The 17495-nt window shown below is 37.1% G+C and overlaps 29 non-coding genes across 29 annotated transcripts; all 29 read right to left on the bottom strand.

Moving 5' to 3' along the window:
- Nucleotides 1-79: 79 nt before the first annotated feature.
- On the bottom strand, nucleotides 80-165 carry TRNAR-UCU (transfer RNA arginine (anticodon UCU)). Its single transcript is given in 2 exon segments — nucleotides 80-115; nucleotides 129-165. It is a non-coding gene; the product is annotated as a tRNA-Arg (tRNA).
- An 87-nt stretch (nucleotides 166-252) lies between these two features.
- TRNAR-UCU (transfer RNA arginine (anticodon UCU)) lies at nucleotides 253-338 on the bottom strand. Its single transcript is given in 2 exon segments — nucleotides 253-288; nucleotides 302-338. It is a non-coding gene; the product is annotated as a tRNA-Arg (tRNA).
- A 1002-nt stretch (nucleotides 339-1340) lies between these two features.
- TRNAR-UCU (transfer RNA arginine (anticodon UCU)) lies at nucleotides 1341-1426 on the bottom strand. The gene is given in 2 exon segments: nucleotides 1341-1376; nucleotides 1390-1426. It is a non-coding gene; the product is annotated as a tRNA-Arg (tRNA).
- Nucleotides 1427-1513: 87 nt separating this feature from the next.
- On the bottom strand, nucleotides 1514-1599 carry TRNAR-UCU (transfer RNA arginine (anticodon UCU)). The gene is given in 2 exon segments: nucleotides 1514-1549; nucleotides 1563-1599. It is a non-coding gene; the product is annotated as a tRNA-Arg (tRNA).
- An 87-nt stretch (nucleotides 1600-1686) lies between these two features.
- Nucleotides 1687-1772, bottom strand: TRNAR-UCU (transfer RNA arginine (anticodon UCU)). Its single transcript is given in 2 exon segments — nucleotides 1687-1722; nucleotides 1736-1772. It is a non-coding gene; the product is annotated as a tRNA-Arg (tRNA).
- A 471-nt stretch (nucleotides 1773-2243) lies between these two features.
- Nucleotides 2244-2329, bottom strand: TRNAR-UCU (transfer RNA arginine (anticodon UCU)). Its single transcript is given in 2 exon segments — nucleotides 2244-2279; nucleotides 2293-2329. It is a non-coding gene; the product is annotated as a tRNA-Arg (tRNA).
- Nucleotides 2330-2416: 87 nt separating this feature from the next.
- On the bottom strand, nucleotides 2417-2502 carry TRNAR-UCU (transfer RNA arginine (anticodon UCU)). Its single transcript is given in 2 exon segments — nucleotides 2417-2452; nucleotides 2466-2502. It is a non-coding gene; the product is annotated as a tRNA-Arg (tRNA).
- Nucleotides 2503-2589: 87 nt separating this feature from the next.
- TRNAR-UCU (transfer RNA arginine (anticodon UCU)) lies at nucleotides 2590-2675 on the bottom strand. The gene is given in 2 exon segments: nucleotides 2590-2625; nucleotides 2639-2675. It is a non-coding gene; the product is annotated as a tRNA-Arg (tRNA).
- Nucleotides 2676-2762: 87 nt separating this feature from the next.
- Nucleotides 2763-2848, bottom strand: TRNAR-UCU (transfer RNA arginine (anticodon UCU)). Its single transcript is given in 2 exon segments — nucleotides 2763-2798; nucleotides 2812-2848. It is a non-coding gene; the product is annotated as a tRNA-Arg (tRNA).
- A 1004-nt stretch (nucleotides 2849-3852) lies between these two features.
- Nucleotides 3853-3938, bottom strand: TRNAR-UCU (transfer RNA arginine (anticodon UCU)). The gene is given in 2 exon segments: nucleotides 3853-3888; nucleotides 3902-3938. It is a non-coding gene; the product is annotated as a tRNA-Arg (tRNA).
- An 87-nt stretch (nucleotides 3939-4025) lies between these two features.
- TRNAR-UCU (transfer RNA arginine (anticodon UCU)) lies at nucleotides 4026-4111 on the bottom strand. Its single transcript is given in 2 exon segments — nucleotides 4026-4061; nucleotides 4075-4111. It is a non-coding gene; the product is annotated as a tRNA-Arg (tRNA).
- An 87-nt stretch (nucleotides 4112-4198) lies between these two features.
- Nucleotides 4199-4284, bottom strand: TRNAR-UCU (transfer RNA arginine (anticodon UCU)). The gene is given in 2 exon segments: nucleotides 4199-4234; nucleotides 4248-4284. It is a non-coding gene; the product is annotated as a tRNA-Arg (tRNA).
- Nucleotides 4285-5286: 1002 nt separating this feature from the next.
- On the bottom strand, nucleotides 5287-5372 carry TRNAR-UCU (transfer RNA arginine (anticodon UCU)). Its single transcript is given in 2 exon segments — nucleotides 5287-5322; nucleotides 5336-5372. It is a non-coding gene; the product is annotated as a tRNA-Arg (tRNA).
- An 87-nt stretch (nucleotides 5373-5459) lies between these two features.
- TRNAR-UCU (transfer RNA arginine (anticodon UCU)) lies at nucleotides 5460-5545 on the bottom strand. Its single transcript is given in 2 exon segments — nucleotides 5460-5495; nucleotides 5509-5545. It is a non-coding gene; the product is annotated as a tRNA-Arg (tRNA).
- An 87-nt stretch (nucleotides 5546-5632) lies between these two features.
- Nucleotides 5633-5718, bottom strand: TRNAR-UCU (transfer RNA arginine (anticodon UCU)). The gene is given in 2 exon segments: nucleotides 5633-5668; nucleotides 5682-5718. It is a non-coding gene; the product is annotated as a tRNA-Arg (tRNA).
- An 87-nt stretch (nucleotides 5719-5805) lies between these two features.
- On the bottom strand, nucleotides 5806-5891 carry TRNAR-UCU (transfer RNA arginine (anticodon UCU)). Its single transcript is given in 2 exon segments — nucleotides 5806-5841; nucleotides 5855-5891. It is a non-coding gene; the product is annotated as a tRNA-Arg (tRNA).
- Nucleotides 5892-6893: 1002 nt separating this feature from the next.
- TRNAR-UCU (transfer RNA arginine (anticodon UCU)) lies at nucleotides 6894-6979 on the bottom strand. The gene is given in 2 exon segments: nucleotides 6894-6929; nucleotides 6943-6979. It is a non-coding gene; the product is annotated as a tRNA-Arg (tRNA).
- Nucleotides 6980-7066: 87 nt separating this feature from the next.
- TRNAR-UCU (transfer RNA arginine (anticodon UCU)) lies at nucleotides 7067-7152 on the bottom strand. Its single transcript is given in 2 exon segments — nucleotides 7067-7102; nucleotides 7116-7152. It is a non-coding gene; the product is annotated as a tRNA-Arg (tRNA).
- Nucleotides 7153-14209: 7057 nt separating this feature from the next.
- TRNAR-UCU (transfer RNA arginine (anticodon UCU)) lies at nucleotides 14210-14295 on the bottom strand. The gene is given in 2 exon segments: nucleotides 14210-14245; nucleotides 14259-14295. It is a non-coding gene; the product is annotated as a tRNA-Arg (tRNA).
- Nucleotides 14296-14382: 87 nt separating this feature from the next.
- On the bottom strand, nucleotides 14383-14468 carry TRNAR-UCU (transfer RNA arginine (anticodon UCU)). The gene is given in 2 exon segments: nucleotides 14383-14418; nucleotides 14432-14468. It is a non-coding gene; the product is annotated as a tRNA-Arg (tRNA).
- Nucleotides 14469-14870: 402 nt separating this feature from the next.
- TRNAR-UCU (transfer RNA arginine (anticodon UCU)) lies at nucleotides 14871-14956 on the bottom strand. Its single transcript is given in 2 exon segments — nucleotides 14871-14906; nucleotides 14920-14956. It is a non-coding gene; the product is annotated as a tRNA-Arg (tRNA).
- Nucleotides 14957-15783: 827 nt separating this feature from the next.
- TRNAT-UGU (transfer RNA threonine (anticodon UGU)) lies at nucleotides 15784-15869 on the bottom strand. Its single transcript is given in 2 exon segments — nucleotides 15784-15819; nucleotides 15833-15869. It is a non-coding gene; the product is annotated as a tRNA-Thr (tRNA).
- An 87-nt stretch (nucleotides 15870-15956) lies between these two features.
- Nucleotides 15957-16042, bottom strand: TRNAR-UCU (transfer RNA arginine (anticodon UCU)). The gene is given in 2 exon segments: nucleotides 15957-15992; nucleotides 16006-16042. It is a non-coding gene; the product is annotated as a tRNA-Arg (tRNA).
- A 260-nt stretch (nucleotides 16043-16302) lies between these two features.
- TRNAR-UCU (transfer RNA arginine (anticodon UCU)) lies at nucleotides 16303-16388 on the bottom strand. The gene is given in 2 exon segments: nucleotides 16303-16338; nucleotides 16352-16388. It is a non-coding gene; the product is annotated as a tRNA-Arg (tRNA).
- An 87-nt stretch (nucleotides 16389-16475) lies between these two features.
- TRNAR-UCU (transfer RNA arginine (anticodon UCU)) lies at nucleotides 16476-16561 on the bottom strand. Its single transcript is given in 2 exon segments — nucleotides 16476-16511; nucleotides 16525-16561. It is a non-coding gene; the product is annotated as a tRNA-Arg (tRNA).
- An 87-nt stretch (nucleotides 16562-16648) lies between these two features.
- On the bottom strand, nucleotides 16649-16734 carry TRNAR-UCU (transfer RNA arginine (anticodon UCU)). The gene is given in 2 exon segments: nucleotides 16649-16684; nucleotides 16698-16734. It is a non-coding gene; the product is annotated as a tRNA-Arg (tRNA).
- Nucleotides 16735-16821: 87 nt separating this feature from the next.
- Nucleotides 16822-16907, bottom strand: TRNAR-UCU (transfer RNA arginine (anticodon UCU)). The gene is given in 2 exon segments: nucleotides 16822-16857; nucleotides 16871-16907. It is a non-coding gene; the product is annotated as a tRNA-Arg (tRNA).
- An 87-nt stretch (nucleotides 16908-16994) lies between these two features.
- Nucleotides 16995-17080, bottom strand: TRNAR-UCU (transfer RNA arginine (anticodon UCU)). Its single transcript is given in 2 exon segments — nucleotides 16995-17030; nucleotides 17044-17080. It is a non-coding gene; the product is annotated as a tRNA-Arg (tRNA).
- An 87-nt stretch (nucleotides 17081-17167) lies between these two features.
- On the bottom strand, nucleotides 17168-17253 carry TRNAR-UCU (transfer RNA arginine (anticodon UCU)). Its single transcript is given in 2 exon segments — nucleotides 17168-17203; nucleotides 17217-17253. It is a non-coding gene; the product is annotated as a tRNA-Arg (tRNA).
- Between the last annotated feature and the right edge of the window lie 242 nt (nucleotides 17254-17495).

Below are 17495 nucleotides of genomic sequence, written 5' to 3'. Positions count from 1 at the left end.
TTCACGTAAACTATTATCTAATATACAGTACATTTGTTATATACAATGTAAGTACATTTTTACCTTTGAAACAAAACATCGACTCGGGTGGGACTCGAACCCACAACCTTTGAATAACTGCAAACTACTAGAAGTCCAATGCGCTATCCATTGCGCCACAGAGCCATGTATTTTTCACGTAAACTATTGTCTAATATACAGTACATTTGTCATATACATTGTAAGTACATTTTTACCTTTGAAACAAAACATCGACTCTGGTGGGACTCGAACCCACAACCTTTAAATAACTGCAAACTACTAGAAGTCCAATGCGCTATCCATTGCGCCACAGAGCCATGTATTTTTCAAGTAAACTATTGTCTAATATACAGTACATTTGTTATATACATTGTAAGTACATTTTTACCTTTGAAACAAAACATCGACTCTGGTGGGACTCGAACCCACAACCTTTGAATAACAATAACCTTCTAGAAGTCCAATGCGCTATCCATTGCGAAACAGAGCCACTGATGTCTACCTAGTTTTCATTTTTTTATTGATTAATATTTGGTATCCTGATTGTGTGATGTGCAAGCAAATGTCGGGACATTTGCATTATGTGTGATAGAGTAAATGTTTATTGCAAATCAAGATAAAAACCTGATTTAAAAAAAAAATATTTACATAGATATTGGACTGTTTACCAATTAAGATATTCTTCTTACTTTCTACTATAATTATATGGTGGTAACAGGTGTCAGATAATTGCCGCATTTCTCCAAAATGCAACAGTCATGTCTAAGTCTACCTCCTGCTGATTTCAATTCTGGTCCTATTTCAGGTTTTTATCAAATATGTAAGTCCTTTGTGATACCCATTTGTGGAGTATAAGTAAAAATAAGTTTGGTTATCATTTTTAAATGAAAATACCATTCAATCTGTGCACAGCTAGTTGATTTGACTTGGCATCGAATTTGATTATATATTAATTCTAAAATAAACATTTTGATTATCAGAGAATGATTTAAAGAATCTAAAAATTTATTTGAATCTGATTATCTTTCATTTAAAGGGATTTTTAAGTAGATTACTTATCAAGAGATTGTGAATATAGTTGATGCGTTACTACTATAAATTTGATATGTACATTGTAAGTCCATTTTTACCTTTGAAACAAAACATCGACTCGGGTGGGACTCGAACCCACAACCTTTGAATAACTACAAACTACTAGAAGTCCAATAAGCTATCCATTGCGACAAAGAGCCACGTCTATTTAGCTTAAACTATTATCTAATATACAGTACATTTGTTATATACAATGTAAGTACATTTTTACCTTTGAAACAAAACATCGACTCTGGTGGGACTCGAACCCACAACCTTTGAATAACTGCAAACTACTAGAAGTCCAATGCGCTATCAATTGCGCCACAGAGCCATGTCTATTTGGCTTAAACTATTATCTAATATACAGTACATTTGTTATATACATTGTAGGTACATTTTTACCTTTGAAACAAAACATCGACTCTGGTGGGACTCGAACCCACAACCTTTGAATAACTGCAAACTACTAGAAGTCCAATGCGCTATCCATTGCGCCACATAGCCATGCATTTTTCACGTAAACTATTGTCTAATATACAGTACATTTGTCATATACATTGTAAGTACATTTTTTCCTTTGAAACAAAACATCGACTCTGGTGGGACTCGAACCCACAACCTTTGAATAACTGCAAACTACTAGAAGTCCAATGCGCTATCCATTGCGCCACAGAGCCATGTATTTTGCACGTAAACTATTGTCTAATATACAGTACATTTGTTATATACATTGTAAGTACATTTTTACCTTTGAAACAAAACATCGACTCTGGTGGGACTCGAACCCACAACCTTTGAATAACAATAACCGGTACTTATGTAATATCTGGGCTCCCGTTTTTCTTATGAGACCGCATCCCCTCGCGGGGCTCGCTGCGCTCGCCAGGCTTCGGGCACGGTGGCTCGCTGCGCTCGCCACACTATATAAAATCAACTCCATGCGTAGTTGGATAGTAGGGGTATAAAAAAATGGGGTGCATTTAACATGGGAGCCCAGATAATACATAAGTTCCCAATAACCTTCTAGAAGTCCAATGCGCTATCCATTGCGAAACAGAGCCATGTATTTTTCATATAAACTATTGTCTAATATACAGTACATTTGTTATATACATTGTAAGTACATTTTTACCTTTGAAACAAAACATCGACTTTGGTGGGACTCGAACCCACAACCTTTGAATAACAATAACCTTCTAGAAGTCCAATGCGCTATCCATTGCGCCACAGAGCCATGTATTTTTCACGTAAACTATTGTCTAATATACAGTACATTTGTTATATACATTGTAAGTACATTTTTACCTTTGAAACAAAACATCGACTCTGGTGGGACTCGAACCCACAACCTTTGAATAACTGCAAACTACTAGAAGTCCAATGCGCTATCCATTGCGCCACAAAGCCATGTATTTTTCGCGTTAACTATTGTCTAATATACAGTACATTTGTTATATACATTGTAAGTACATTTTTACCTTTGAAACAAAACATCGACTCTGGTGGGACTCGAACCCACAACCTTTGAATAACTGCAAACTACTAGAAGTCCAATGCGCTATCCATTGCGCCACAGAGCCATGTATTTTTTGCGTAAACTATTGTCTAATATACAGTACATTTGTTATATACATTGTAAGTACATTTTTACCTTTGAAACAAAACATCGACTCTGGTGGGACTCGAACCCACAACCTTTGAATAACTGCAAACTACTAGAAGTCCAATGCGCTATCCATTGCGCCACAGAGCCATGTATTTTACAAGTAAACTATTGTCTAATATACAGTACATTTGTTATATACATTGTAAGTACATTTTTACCTTTGAAACAAAACATCGACTCTGGTGGGACTCGAACCCACAACCTTTGAATAACAATAACCTTCTAGAAGTCCAATGCGCTATCCATTGCGAAACAGAGCCACTGATGTCTACCTAATTTTCATTTTTTTATTGATTAATATTTGGTATCCTGATTGTGTGATGTGCAAGCAAATGTCGGGACATTTGCATTATGTGTGATAGAGTAAATGTTTATTGCAAATCAAGATAAAAACCTGATTTTAAAAAAAATATTTACATAGATATTGGACTGTTTACCAATTAAGATATTCTTCTTACTTTCTACTATAATTATATGGTGGTAACAGGTGTCAGATAATTGCCGCATTTCTCCAAAATGCAACAGTCATGTCTAAGTCTACCTCCTGCTGATTTCAATTCTGGTCCTATTTCAGGTTTTTATCAAATATGTAAGTCCTTTGTGATACCCATTTGTGGAGTATAAGTAAAAATAAGTTTGGTTATCATTTTTAAATGAAAATACCATTCAATCTGTGCACAGCTAGTTGATTTGACTTGGCATCGAATTTGATTATATATTAATTCTAAAATAAACATTTTGATTACCAGACAATGATTTAAAGAATCTAAAAATGTATTTGAATCTGATTATCTTTCATTTAAAGGGATTTTCTAAGTTGATTACTTATCAAGAGATTGTGAATATAGTTGATGCGTTTCTACTATAAATTTTATATGTACATTGTAAGTCCATTTTTACCTTTGAAACAAAACATAGACTCTGGTGGGACTCAAAAACCCACAACCTTTGAAAAACTACAAACTATTACAAGTCCAATGCACTATCCATTGCACCACAGAGCCATGTCTATTTAGCTTAAACTATTATCTAATATACAGTACATTTGTAATATACATTGTAAGTACATTTTTACCTTTGAAACAAAACATCGACTCTGGTGGGACTCGTACCCACAACCTTTGAATAACTACAACCTTCTAGAAGTCCAATGCGCTATCCATTGCGCCACAGAGCCATGTATTTTTCACGTAAACTATTATCTAATATACAGTACATTTGTTATATACAATGTAAGTACATTTTTACCTTTGAAAAAAAACATTGACTCGGGTGGGACTCGAACCCACAACCTTTGAATAACTGCAAACTACTAGAAGTCCAATGCGCTATCCATTGCGCCACAAAGCCATGTATTTTTCATATAAACTATTGTCTAATATACAGTACATTTGTTATATACATTGTAAGTACATTTTTACCTTTGAAACAAAACATCGACTCTGGTGGGACTCGAACCCACAACCTTTGAATAACTGCAAACCACTAGAAGTCCAATGCGCTATCCATTGCGCCACAGAGCCATGCATTTTTCACGTAAACTATTGTCTAATATACAGTACATTTGTTATATACATTGTAAGTACATTTTTACCTTTGAAACAAAACATCAACTCTGGTGGGACTCGAACCCACAACCTTTGAATAACTACAACCTTCTAGAAGTCCAATGCGCTATCCATTGCGAAACAGAGCCACTGATGTCTACCTAGTTTTCATTTTTTTATTGATTAATATTTGGTATCCTGATTGTGTGATGTGCAAGCAAATGTCGGGACATTTGCACTATGTGGGATAGAGTAAATGTTTATTGCAAATCAAGATAAAAACCTGATTTTTAAAAAAATATTTACATAGATATTGGACTGTTTACCAATTAAGATATTCTTCTTACTTTCTACTATAATTATATGGTGGTAACAGGTGTCAGATAATTGCCGCATTTCTCCAAAATGCAACAGTCATGTCTAAGTCTACCTCCTGCTGATTTCAATTCTGGTCCTATTTCAGGTTTTTATCAAATATGTAAGTCCTTTGTGATACCCATTTGTGGAGTATAAGTAAAAATAAGTTTGTTTATCATTTTTAAATGAAAATACCATTCAATCTGTGCATAGCTAGTTGATTTGATTTGGCATAGAATTTGATTATATCAATTCTAAAATAAACATTTTGATTACCAGACAATGATTTAAAGAATCTAAAAATGTATATGAATCTGATTATCTTTCATTTAAAGGGATTTTCTAAGTTGATTACTTATCAAGAGATTGTGAATATAGTTGATGCGTTTCTACTATAAATTTTATATGTACATTGTAAGTCCATTTTTACCTTTGAAACAAAACATAGACTCTGGTGGGACTCAAAAACCCACAACCTTTGAAAAACTACAAACTATTACAAGTCCAATGCACTATCCATTGCACCACAGAGCCATGTCTATTTAGCTTAAACTATTATCTAATATACAGTACATTTGTAATATACATTGTAAGTACATTTTTACCTTTGGAACAAAACATCGACTCTGGTGGGACTCGAACCCACAACCTTTGAATAACTGCAACCTTCTAGAAGTCCAATGCGCTATCCATTGCGCCACAGAGCCATGTATTTTTCACGTAAACTATTATCTAATATACGGTACATTTGTTATATACAATGTAAGTACATTTTTACCTTTGAAACAAAACATCGACTCTGGTGGGACTCGAACCCACAACCTTTGAATAACTGCAAACTACTAGAAGTCCAATGCGCTATCCATTGCGCCACAGAGCCATGTGTTTTTCGCGTAAACTATTGTCTAATATACAGTACATTTGTTATATACATTGTAAGTACATTTTTACCTTTGAAACGAAACATCGACTCTGGTGGGACTCAAACCCACAACCTTTGAATAACTACAACCTTCTAGAAGTCCAATGCGCTATCCATTGCGCCACAGAGCCATGTATTTTTCACGTAAACTATTATCTAATATACAGTACATTTGTTATATACAATGTAAGTACATTTTTACCTTTGAAACAAAACATCGACTCGGGTGGGACTCGAACCCACAACCTTTGAATAACTGCAAACTACTAGAAGTCCAATGCGCTATCCATTGCGCCACAGAGCCATGTATTTTTTGCGTAAACTATTGTCTAATATACAGTACATTTGTTATATACATTGTAAGTACATTTTTACCTTTGAAACAAAACATCGACTCTGGTGGGACTCGAACCCACAACCTTTGAATAACTACAACCTTCTAGAAGTCCAATGTGCTATCCATTGCGAAACAGAGCCACTGATGTCTACCTAGTTTTCATTTTTTTATTGATTAATATTTGGTATCCTGATTGTGTGATGTGCAAGCAAATGTCGGGACATTTGCACTATGTGTGATAGAGTAAATGTTTATTGCAAATCAAGATAAAAACCTGATTTAAAAAAATATATTTACATAGATATTGGACTGTTTACCAATTAAGATATTGTTCTTACTTTCTACTATAATTATATGGTGGTAACAGGTGTCAGATAATTTCCGCATTTCTCCAAAATGCAACAGTCATGTCTAAGTCTACCTCCTGCTGATTTCAATTCTGGTCCTATTTCAGGTTTTTATCAAATATGTAAGTCCTTTGTGATACCCATTTGTGGAGTATAAGTAAAAATAAGTTTGTTTATCATTTTTAAATGAAAATACCATTCAATCTGTGCATAGCTAGTTGATTTGATTTGGCATCGAATTTGATTATATCAATTCTAAAATAAACATTTTGATTACCAGACAATGATTTAAAGAATCTAAAAATGTATTTGAATCTGATTATCTTTCATTTAAAGGGATTTTCTAAATTGATTACTTATCAAGAGATTGTGAATATAGTTGATGCGTTTCTACTATAAATTTTATATGTACATTGTAAGTCCATTTTTACCTTTGAAACAAAACATAGACTCTGGTGGGACTCAAAAACCCACAACCTTTGAAAAACTACAAACTACTACAAGTCCAATGCACTATCCATTGCGCCACAGAGCCATGTCTATTTAGCTAAAACTATTATCTAATATACAGTACATTTGTAATATACATTGTAAGTACATTTTTACCTTTGAAACAAAACATTGACTCTGGTGGGACTCGAACCCACAACCTTTAAATAACTGCAAACTACTAGAAGTCCAATGCGCTATCCATTGCGCCACAGAGCCATGTATTTTTCGCGTATACTATTTTCTAATATACAGTACATTTGTTATATACATTGTAAGTACATTTTTACCTTTGAAACAAAACTTCGACTCTGGTGGGACTCGAACCCACAACCTTTGAATAACTGCAAACTACTAGAAGTCCAATGCGCTATCCATTGCGCCACAGAGCCATGTATTTTTCACGTAAAATATTGTCTAATATACAGTACATTTGTTATATACATTGTAAGTACATTTTTCCCTCCAAAATAATTTTTATTAAATTTTTAAAAACTTTGCTCATAGCAGAGCAAGAAATAGGACATTGACATCAAATGAAAAAAAAAGAAATAAAGAGAAAAAAAAGAAAAAAAAAAAAACATAAATACATCCAAGATAAAAAATACATACAAAACATAGAGCATGTACTACCAATACATTTCATTAATATTATCCTACGTTATTGCAGGTTAGACAGTACAAGTGGTCAGGTCAGGCAGAGTTGTTAAGCATTGGGACGTGGTCAAGTTCCCTATAAGATGTTGTATTTAGGGTGTGGTATAATTGATGCATTTATCATGGATGATTATGCTAAAATACCATACCAGGCCTGGGTGGCTTGGTAAGATATGGGGTTATAATATTACAGCATACTGTCACGTCGTTACCTACAGGTAATTACTTATCTAATTAAATGTATATTATGTGTGTGTTTACACTATTTCTCTTATTCGTGTATTGTATATAAAAATAATGTGTAATTATTATAAAGGATAATATTGATACTATTGAGTAATGTGAATAAAGGAGACAAGAAGAGTGGTTGAAAACCTAAATAACCAAGTGAAGAGGGGAAAAAAAAAAAATATATATATATATATGTATATAGTGTATGCTGATCATTAAGTCGGCTTATTATTGAGTGTTACTTTGTGTATTATGCAGTATTTATTAATACTGTTTTTCCTAAAAGGTCCTAATTTACAGTGTTCCTAGTGTGCCAATAAAGTGAAACTTTCCATCTATTCCATATCGTGTCGTGTTTACTAAGTGTATTTCTACCAACAGATAAGTACTTCTCTTGCTCAACTGTATAGTTAACCAATGCTATCCATTCTTCGATCACTGGACCGGTTTTCGCCATCCAGTATCTCGAAATAAGAACCTTGGCAAGTGAGCATAGGCACATTACATACATTTTTAAACCCCAGTCAATTTCACTTGTGTCAATAATATTCAACAAACAGCAATTCCGTGACAGTAATTCTCTCTTTGCCCCCGTATTAACCATTATGCAAATCACTTTATCCCAGAATTCGGCCACGGGTTTACATTCCCAGAGCAAATGGAAAAATGTTCCTGGAAGTTCCTTACACCTCCTACAGTTTATAGAGGACACTGCCCCATACTTGATCATTCTCGAGGGAGACATGTAAGCTCTATGCAATATGAATGGTTGAATTTGTTGCACTCTCAGTGCGTTTGTAGCTTTATAAACCATTGATAAGGCGGATTGCCAATCTTCATCTACTAGTGGACCCATGTTTTCCTCCCACTTAACCCTCAGTTCCACTAGGTAATCGCATGGGGTCTCTCTTATTATTGTTTTATAAATCTTAGATATTTTTTTCCTATTTCCTGATTTAATTATTTTCTTGATCGGGGATTCCGCAAAATTTGGGGGTGAGTTTACAAAGCGCTGGTTGTATACACTCCTTAGTTGCAAGTAGCGAAAGAAATAGGTCTTTGGAAGACCAAATTCCGTCTGCAGTTGTAAAAAAGACTTAAACTGGGCATCCAGATAAAGCTGACTAATGCAATTGACCTGAAATGAGCCCCATATCTCATTAAGTTGTAGCTCTTTTAGATCTCCTAGCAACCAGTTGTCCTCAATGGGGTGTTGTGGATCTATCTTTTCATGGCCAATTGCTTTATTCGCTTCATTCCATACCTTAATTGCCTGGATTACCAAAGGAGGATCTTTCCGAACCGTATGGCCCTGCAGTAGCCTACTAATTGGGCTAACTCCAGGAGTAGATATATTTACGAGCTCTTTTACCATTTTACTTCCTAGTTCGTCTTCCACCCAATCTCTCATTTGAGATAGTTGGGCAGCCAGATAGTAGGTTCTAAATTCAGGTAGACCCATCCCTCCTTGATCTCTATCTTTCACCAGTACGTTGAAACGTATCTTGGCTCTGGAATTATTCCAGATAAATGATGTTATAATACTATTTATCTTTCTTAACAGAGAACGCGGGAGGTATATTGGGGATTGTTGCATTACGTATAGCATTTTTGGAAGTGCGATCATTTTTAGAAGATTGACACGCCCCATCGTTGTCAGGGGGAGTCTACTCCATGTCTTACATTTTGTCTCTAGATATTTAATTAAGGGTTGTATATTTAAGGAAATAAATTCTTTTGGATCATTAGAAATCCAAATGCCCAAGTATTTGAATTTCGGTACCCATTTTAGGAGCATGGGATTAGGGAGGGGAGGGGTACCAGCCTGGTTTACCGAGAGGATATGCGATTTTTTCCAGTTTATCTTAACACCTGAGACATCGCCAAACTGATCTATCAAATCCAATGCCCTTGGCAAACCATGCTGGTAGTCAGATAGATATATAAGAAGATCGTCTGCATAAAGGGAAATTACATCCATATCTACTCCCACTTTAAAACCCTGGGTACTTAATTGGTGCCTTAGCAGACAGGCCAATGGCTCTATTGCCAGAGCAAATAGTGCAGGGGATAATGGACACCCCTGCCTCGTTCCCCTATTCAAGGAAATGGCAGGGGATATCCATCCGTTGACCGAGATCCGGGCGGTTGGTTCAGTGTACAATAACTGTACCCACTTAATATCATTTGGACCAAATCCCATTGTCTCAAGAACTATCCATAAATATGGCCATTCGACTACGTCGAAAGCTTTTGTTGCGTCTAAAGAGGCTACAGCTGATCTAGTTTTTGAATCTTTAGGGGTCTGCAGGTGGCTTTGTAGTTTACGCAGATTTAATGAAGTGGTTTTACCCGGCATAAACCCGCTCTGATCTGGGTGAACAATTTTTAATATGTATTTATTTAAACGTGTTGCAAGAATTTTCACCAATATCTTGGCCTCAACATTTATTACAGATATGGGCCTATATGAATCGACTTTACTGTCTTCCTTATCCTGCTTCAGGATGAGACTTATTCTTGCCTCTACCATAGATGGAGGGAGTTTGTTTTCCTCGAAGCAGGAGTGGAAAGTCTCTAACAGTAATGGGGCAAGAAGATCTATATACTTCTTATAAATTTCGCCTGGAATTCCATCGAGCCCAGAGGATTTTCCATTTGGCAAATCCATGATTGCCCTCCTCACCTCCTCAAGGCTCAGTGGAGCTTCCAGATCTTGTACATCCTGATTATTAAGGGCTGGGATTGTAATTTTGGAAATATATTCCCTTATATCAGTCGGACTCATATTTAATCTAGAAGTATACAGGGAAGAAAAATTATGTGCAAATTCCTGCCCTATCTCTGTCGTCGCATATAACCATGTTCCGTCCTCTCTCTCAATACTCTTTATGTTGCAAGAAGAGGATTCAACATGGGCAAGATATGCAAGATATTTGCCTGATCTATCGGAGAATTGATAGTTCCTTTGTGTATTGAAGGCCATTGCTTTTATATTCTGCAGACGTAATGCCTCCAACCATTCCCCCTGAGCCTCAAGCCATTTAAGTCTAGAGGGTTCATCCCCGTCTGTTAAATATTTTATCTCCTGCAATGTACTTTCTTTTTCCAAATTCTGTATAACTTTCCTATTTTCCTTTTTTATTTCGTCTGTACGCTTTTTTAAGGTGCCCCTAACAAAGGCCTTAAATGCATCCCACATGTTTGCCGAAGATGTTGAGCCCCTGTTTATACTCCAAAATTCCTCCCACTGAGAAGAGATCTTCCCCTCCTGTCTTAGTAAATGCAGCCAGTTAGTATTAAATTTCCAGAACCCGTGGCCCCTATCTCTTGTTTCTATTAGTTCCAATTCCATGGGCGAATGATCAGAAATTCCCCTTGGTTTGTATTCAATGGTTTTTACCTGGGGGACCATATCTCTGGATAAAAAAGTTAAATCTATTCTGGAAAAGACCTGATGACTGGGCGAGTAACAGGAATATTGGCAGTTGGTTGGGTTTCGCTCTCTCCAAATATCGACCAATCCCATATCTGTTATAAAGTTGGAAAAACTACTATTACCCTTTTTGATATCTGATGGTACAGATCTCCATCTATCTAGTTGTGGGTTAATTATATTGTTGAAATCACCCATACAAATTATGGGGATTTGTGGGTGGGTCGATACCAGTTCGGCCGCTTTTACCAAGATTTCAAAACTGAAAGGTGGGGGAATATAAAAAAACATCAAAAACGTATGGCTGTTATTTATCATACAATCGAGAAAAATGTAGCGCCCACCGGGATCCAAATATGCCCTATTACAAGTAAATAACACAGATTTCCTAATCAGAACTGAGATTCCCCGAGAAGACGAGGTAAATGGTGCATGGTAGGTCTTCGCTATCCATGATTTCTTTAGTGCTAACAATTTTCCACCAGTCAGGTGTGTTTCAAGCATACACATAATATCGGCTTTAGATTTCCTTAATTGATCCATGACCAAGGAACGTTTGATTTTATTGTTTATACCACGGACGTTCCATGTTATGATTTTCACCATTTATTCATAGATGCGTCTGTATATACCATGCACCAATATAACCTCTACCCAAATTCTTACCATGGTTTATCACTAGAACTTCCCACTTTCCCTTTGCCTGTACCTGCACTTGACTGACCATACGTACAATACATAAATCCAATAGTACAAAAAACACAACAATACCCACATCTGCCCTCCCCTCCCACCTCCCTGTATACCATCCAAATATAGGCATACTTAAAGTTGTCCCCGACCCCCAAGAAAAAAAAAAAAAAACAGAAAAGGAGAAAAAAGACTCCGTCTCGTCAGGGCTGAAAAAAAAGAACCCTTGACCACCATTGTGTGGGGGAGCTCTCCGGTTTCAATGGTATATTTTTAGCTGGTAGCCAGCTGTTGATGGCCAGGTTTGAGTTTATCAAGCCATTTTGCTGCTTCCTCCGGTGCAGCAAAGAACTGAGTCTCTCCATTGTCGACAACTCTGAGCTTTGATGGAAAGATCATCGAGTATTTCATACTACAGTCCCGCAATCTTCTTTTTACTTCTGTGAATTTTGCTCGGTCACGTTGTACCTCGAGAGCTAGATCTGGAAATACTGAGATTTTATGTCCATTTATTTCCAGATGGCCTTTTATTCGCGTTAGTTTGAGTATTGAATCTCTATCTTGGAAGTTTAGGAATTTAGCTATGAGAGTACGGGGGGGGGGGGCGCCAGGTGGTAGTGGTCTGAAGGGAATTCGGTGCGCCCTCTCCACAGCGAATTGCGATGTAAAAGATGTTTTACCAAAGGTATCTACCATCCATTTTTCAATAAATTTAGTTGCTTCTGCCCCCTCCTCGTGTTCAGGTATGCCAATAAATCTCAAATTATTTCTGCGTAACCTTCCTTCGACGTCAATCATTTTGGCCCTCATTTCGGATACCTGTTGGGAAAGTTTGTTCATTTTGGTGGAACAATTAGTGCTAGCGTCCTCCAACAGGGAGATGCGATTTTCTGCTTCTTGAATTCTTTCGTTAGTATGTTTGAGATCCGTTTGTATTGATGTTATTTGTATTTGTACTCCATCAATTTTATCAGTAAGGCGCTGCTCGCTACTTGTTATTGCCTCTAGGACTTGCTGCAACGTTATTTCCGTGGAAGCTTGGGAGCTTACAGCTTTCGATGGTGTGGTATGTGGCGTCGTGCTTGGAGTCTGCGGTAGATTGGCCTGTGCTCGGGCAAATCGCTCCAGTTTAGCAGCTGCTGCGGCATTAGTTGTTTTACCCATTTTTTAACTAATTGTATTTACTGTCGATTGAAGGTAATATATTCTTCTATCTTTAGATTGGGCGTAATTGCCTCGCATCAGTCATTAAGATTTGGCTATTATGTCCTGCTTTCCCACCTCAGTTTTTGAAGTGGACAGTGTTTTACTGACAGCAGCTAGGAACAGTTAGTTACTTGTGAGGTGAGTCCCATACACATAGACCAACTCTCCTCTAGGTTTACAGCCTCAGCCTGGGCCGGGAGGTGTTTCAGCAGTTTGCATCCGGTAGCAACCAATACTTATATACTGATTCCCCTACACAGGAGCAATAATAGCTGTGGTATATTTTAAGGCAGTAGAGAGTAGGTAAAAAAAAACAACAAAAAAAAAAATGCCAAAAAAAAAAAAAAGAAAAAAGACAATCACCTCCACGGGTAAATGGTAGAGAATACAATGACCTCAAATAATGTCCTCAGAGGAGAGCGTTTATAATGCCTTTTGCTGATTATTTAATGCCTTTTGCAATACTTTCTTTTCTCTTCTTTTTATTCAATATATTAAACAGGGCTCTCACCTTCTCTCAGGGTGCCGTATGTGTCACTCACCACACTTGCCGGCTATCAGTACTCCCAGGCTGTAGTGTTGCTTAACGCTGGAGCCGTCAGTACCCCACCGCTGTAACAGGTCTTGCTTGCTTCAGTCCTTATATGCCTGTTAAATTGCCAGTGGTACTGGGACTGCTTTGGGACCACCGGCTGGCCGCTCCACGCTCCACTTACACCACTGGCTATTCAGACTGGCCGTTCCACGCTCCACTTACACCGCTGGCTATTCAGGCAGGGGATATTTCTCTGGCAGCGGACTGCTTTCGCTGATGCCGGTAATGGCGGACGCTTAATGGCTTCCCGCTGTGTACTGCCGCTGGATTGCTGTAGACTGCTGTAGACGGATGCCGCAGATGGTATTGCGGCTCCCGAGTCACGGAGGTAGCGCTGCGGCTTCTAGGTTGCTTCTAGTCCGCGGCCCGCCCTGTCTGCCACGATAGTGCTGCGGCTCCGGGTCACGGACACAGCGCTACGGCTTCTAGCGCAACGCCACCACTCCCCCTGAGCCGGACACACGTCACACCTGCCCCCGGAAGGAGTCAGCAATTGCGGGTCAGTAATCTCTCAGCTACCGCTGGCTAATCTTTGATTCGGATGTTTAGCCGGAGAGCTCTCACTCACTCCTCACTCCTTCACCGCCGTGGTCACGCCCCTTGTAAGTACATTTTTACCTTTGAAACAAAACATCGACTCTGGTGGGACTCGAACCCACAACCTTTGAATAACTGCAAACTACTAGAAGTCCAATGCGCTATCCATTGCGCCACAAAGCCATGTATTTTTCATATAAACTATTGTCTAATATACAGTACATTTGTTATATACATTGTAAGTACATTTTTACCTTTGAAACAAAACATCGACTCTGGTGGGACTCGAACCCACAACCTTTGAATAACTGCAAACTACTAGAAGTCCAATGCGCTATCCATTGCGCCACAGAGCCATGTATTTTTCACGTAAACTATTGTCTAATATACAGTACATTAGTTATATACATTGTAAGTACATTTTTACCTTTGAAACAAAACATCAACTCTGGTGGGACTCGAACCCACAACCTTTGAATAACTACAACCTTCTAGAAGTCCAATGCGCTATCCATTGCGAAACAGAGCCACTGATGTCTACCTAGTTTTCATTTTTTTATTGATTAATATTTGGTATCCTGATTGTGTGATGTGCAAGCAAATGTCGGGACATTTGCACTATGTGGGATAGAGTAAATGTTTATTGCAAATCAAGATAAAAACCTGATTTTTAAAAAAATATTTACATAGATATTGGACTGTTTACCAATTAAGATATTCTTCTTACTTTCTACTATAATTATATTATAACAAAACATCGACTCTGGTGGGACTCGAACCCACAACCTTTGAATAACTGCAAACTACTAGAAGTCCAATGCGCTATCCATTGCGCCACAGAGCCATGTATTTTTCACGTAAACTATTGTCTAATATACAGTACATTTGTTATATACATTGTAAGTACATTTTTACCTTTGAAACAAAACATCGACTCTGGTGGGACTCGAACCCACAACCTTTGAATAACTACAACCTTCTAGAAGTCCAATGCGCTATCCATTGCGAAACAGAGCCACTGATGTCTACCTAGTTTTCATTTTTTTATTGATTAATATTTGGTATCCTGATTGTGTGATGTGCAAGCAAATGTCGGGACATTTGCACTATGTGTGATAGAGTAAATGTTTATTGCAAATCAAGATAAAAACCTGATTTTAAAAAAAATATTTACATAGATATTGGACTGTTTACCAATTAAGATATTCTTCTTACTTTCTACTATAATTATATGGTGGTAACAGGTGTCAGATAATTTCCGCATTTCTCCAAAATGCAACAGTCATGTCTAAGTCTACCTCCTGCTGATTTCAATTCTGGTCCTATTTCAGGTTTTTATCAAATATGTAAGTCCTTTGTGATACCCATTTGTGGATTATAAGTAAAAATAAGTTTGTTTATCATTTTTAAATGAAAATACCATTCAATCTGTGCATAGCTAGTTGATTTGATTTGGCATCGAATTTGATTATATCAATTCTAAAATAAACATTTTGATTACCAGACAATGATTTAAAGAATCTAAAAATGTATTTGAATCTGATTATCTTTCATTTAAAGGGATTTTCTAAGTTGATTACTTATCACGAGATTGTAAATATAGTTGATGCGTTTCTACTATAAATTTTATATGTACATTGTAAGTCCATTTTTACCTTTGAAACAAAACATAGACTCTGGTGGGACTCAAACCCACAACCTTTGAATAACTACAAACTACTACAAGTCCAATGCACTATCCATTGCGCCACAGAGCCATGTCTATTTGGCTTAAACTATTATCTAATATACAGTACATTTGTTATATACATTGTAAGTACATTTTTACCTTTGAAACAAAACATCGACTCTGGTGGGACTCGAACCCACAACCTTTGAATAACTGCAAACTACTAGAAGTCCAATACGCTATCCATTGCGCCACAGAGCCATGTATTTTTCAAGTAAACTATTGTCTAATATACAGTACATTTGTTATATACATTGTAAGTACATTTTTACCTTTGAAACAAAACATCGACTCTGGTGGGACTCGAACCCACAACCTTTGAATAACAATAACCTTCTAGAAGTCCAATGCGCTATCCATTGCGAAACAGAGCCATGTATTTTTCATATAAACTATTGTCTAATATACAGTACATTTGTTATATACATTGTAAGTACATTTTTACCTTTGAAACAAAACGTTCACTCTGGTGGGACTCGAACCCACAACCTTTGAATAACTGCAAACTACTAGAAGTCCAATGCGCTATCCATTGCGCCACAGAGCCATGTATTTTTCATGTAAACTATTGTCTAATATACAGTACATTTGTTATATACATTGTAAGTACATTTTTACCTTTGAAACAAAACATCGACTCTGGTGGGACTCGAACCCACAACCTTTGAATAACTGCAACCTTCTAGAAGTCCAATGCGCTATCCATTGCGCCAGAGAGCCATGTATTTTTCACATAAACTATTATCTAATATACAGTACATTTGTTATATACAATGTAAGTACATTTTTACCTTTGAAACAAAACATCGACTCTGGTGGGACTCGAACCCACAACCTTTGAATAACTGCAAACTACTAGAAGTCCAATGCGCTATCCATTGCGCCACAGAGCCATGTGTTTTTCGCGTAAACTATTGTCTAATATACAGTACATTTGTTATATACATTGTAGGTACATTTTTACCTTTGAAACAAAACATCGACTCTGGTGGGACTCGAACCCACAACCTTTGAATAACTACAACCTTCTAGAAGTCCAATGCGCTATCCATTGCGCCACAGAGCCATGTATTTTTCACGTAAACTATTATCTAATATACAGTACATTTGTTATATACAATAAAAGTACATTTTTACCTTTGAAACAAAACATCGACTCGGGTGGGACTCGAACCCACAACCTTTGAATAACTGCAAACTACTAGAAGTCCAATGCGCTATCCATTGCGCCACAGAGCCATGTATTTTTCCCGTAAACTATTGTCTAATATACAGTACATTTGTCATATACATTGTAAGTACATTTTTACCTTTGAAACAAAACATCGAATCTGGTGGGACTCAAACCCACAACCTTTGAATAACTGCAAACTACTAGAAGTCCAATGCGCTATCCATTGCGCCACAGAGCCATGTATTTTTCACGTAAACTATTGTCTAATATACAGTACATTTGTTATATACATTGTAAGTACATTTTTACCTTTGAAACAAAACATCGACTCTGGTGGAACTCGAACCCACAACCTTTGAATAACTACAACCTTCTAGAAGTCCAATGCGCTATCCATTGCGAAACAGAGCCACTGATGTCTACCTAGTTTTCATTTTTTTATTGATTAATATTTGGTATCCTGATTGTGTGATGTGCAAG

This window comes from Crinia signifera, chromosome 3, assembly GCF_055691185.1.
Source record: "Crinia signifera chromosome 3, ASM5569118v1, whole genome shotgun sequence".
Classification (NCBI taxonomy): domain Eukaryota; kingdom Metazoa; phylum Chordata; class Amphibia; order Anura; family Myobatrachidae; genus Crinia; species Crinia signifera.
This window is presented reverse-complemented; position numbering and strand designations above follow the sequence as displayed.